Below are 2,541 nucleotides of genomic sequence, written 5' to 3'. Positions count from 1 at the left end.
ATGCTGTTGGTTTAGGTTACAGAGGTTTGAAAAGCAGGTATTTGAATAAATACTACATGTACATTATAAGATGTAGAAGGATGCCAAAATTGAGTTATCCAATAAGCTAAAAGTGAAAGACAAGTGACAATCAAGAGAAACCTGTGGGCTAAAGACGGCTCGGTAGGTAAAAGTGCTTATCCCACAAAGTTTGTGGCCTGAGTTAAATCCTGATAACTGATACAAAGGTAAAGGATAGAAACAACTCTGCAAAGTTGCACTTGACCTCTAATCATGCACTTTGTGTGTGTGTGTGTCTCTCTCTCACATACGTTGAGTGCAACACACACACACACACACACACACACAAGGTTTCACTGCAACACACACACACACACACACACACACACACACACACACACACACACACACACACACAGAGGAAACCCGGTTGGAAGAAGGTAACAGGAAGGGTAACAGAGAGTAAAATAAGGATTCACATGAAATGAAGGCTAGCAAGGAACTGCAGAGAAGTGTAATTAATTCTATAAAAAACAGAAAATTATAAATATAGAAGAAAATGGGGTATATGCCTATTGGAGAAAGGTTACAGAATGTCTTTGGATGTGAAAAACAAAACAAAACAAAACAAAACAAAAAAGAAGTGAGGAGCAATAGAGTATACTGAGATAACTGAAGACTTCTCTGTATTGTTATATTCCGGCGTTGTACTGGGTAACCAGAATGGAGAAAAGCAGGGAGCTTTTCAAAGCTTTGAAACCTTTGTCAGAGGGGGAAAGGCAGTCAGAAATCTTGAGGGAAAAAAAGGATTGGGGAAAATTGTACCATGGAAGTCAACAATGAAACAGCAAGGAATGGCGCATATGCTTCTATGATGGAGTTGAAAGATTTTACAATGGTGATATAGTTTGTTTAAAACACACATGCAATTCTGGGATTAATGGCACATGCCTGTAATCCTAGCACTTGGGAGGTGGAGACAGAAGTTCAAGTGCAGCCTCCTACATGGTGAGTTCAAAGTCAGCCTGGTTATACAAGGTCCTGTCTCCCCCTGAAAAAAGTAAAATACACATGTGTACACAGACAGACACACACATCCTAGTCAGCTCTGTGAAGAAAACTATGGGCAGGTGCTTAGAATAGAGGATTGTTAACCTGGAGAGCAAAAAGGAAGTAGGTTGAGACATACAGACATAAAAAACAGCCAATTTACTATTTGTAGATAACACAAAAGGTTTTTGTTACCCCTCTTAGATTTTTATTAAGAAATATAGAATATGCCGGGCGGTGGTGGCGCACGCCTTTAATCCCAGCACTCGGGAGGCAGAGGCAGGCGGATCTCTGTGAGTTTGAGGCCAGCCTGGGCTACAGAGTGAGTTCCAAGAAAGGCGCAAAGCTACACAGAGAAACCCTGTCTTGAAAAACAAACAAACAAAAACAAAACAAAAACAAAAACAAAGAGATGTAAAATAAAGGTTATTTGAACAGGACAAAGGATATAAAATAGGAGATAAACCAGACTGCCACCATATTAAAGCATACTAATGATCAAGATACAGAATGTAATATTCAATGAATTGAAAATACGTTGAGCCAGGCAGTGGTGGCGCACACCTTTAATCCCAGCACTTGGGAGGCAGAAGCAGGCGGATCTCTGTGAGTTCAAGGCCAGCCTGGTCTACAGAGCGAGATCCAGGACAGGCACCAAAACAACACAGAGAAACCCTGTCTCAAAAAAAACAAAAACAAAACAAAAAAAATTGCTGCTTTGTTCAATAACAGTATCACGGTGGTAGTATTGGAACTGATGAAGTTTATTAGGATGTGATTATTGCTGTGTCAGCATTTGGGAGGGAAGACAGAGGCAGGAGGATATCTGTGAGTTCGAGGCCAGCCTGGTCTACATAGTGAGTTCCAGGACAGCCAGGGCTACATAGTGAGACTGCCTCAGAAAAAAAAAATGTTATACTGGCAAGATTACAAATGATCTTTATCTCAAGAAAAAGAAAAGAAAGAAAACTTTAGCATTATCATTTGATTCAGGATAAATTATACTTTTTTCTTTACAAATACTAGTATTATCACCAAAAATCTGTCAAGTTGCCCCTACATGTTGAGCCAGGTGTCTATCAAGTTGTAAGAGGCAGAGAGCAAAAGTAGATTGCTCAGCCCCCACAAAGAAAGGCAGCATAGCTGTGCTAACACAGCAGTGAAACTCCAGGCTAGACACCAATGGCATCTTTAGGCACATGCATCTGCGGGCTCACGAGTTACAGGTGCTTACAAGCCTTCTATCACTCCTAAGGGTGTACTGAGCATGAACTATGGTTGTGGAGTTCAAAAACAAGGTCAGCATCAAATTTCATAAAAAAAAGCAAAACCTGAAAATTTTAAGGAGTTTGTGGATTACTGTAAAATGTTCACAAGAGATCTGATAACATTTTAGTAGATCATGCAAACATCCAGGAAGACTTATAATCTATATAACAACAACTACCCTAAAGGTGTTTCAACAGCTAACCTACTGTTTAGGATTTTTAT

This window comes from Peromyscus eremicus, chromosome X (assembly GCF_949786415.1).
Source record: "Peromyscus eremicus chromosome X, PerEre_H2_v1, whole genome shotgun sequence".
Classification (NCBI taxonomy): domain Eukaryota; kingdom Metazoa; phylum Chordata; class Mammalia; order Rodentia; family Cricetidae; genus Peromyscus; species Peromyscus eremicus.
The sequence above is the reverse complement of the archived record's forward strand: the minus strand, read 5'-3'. Positions refer to the sequence as shown.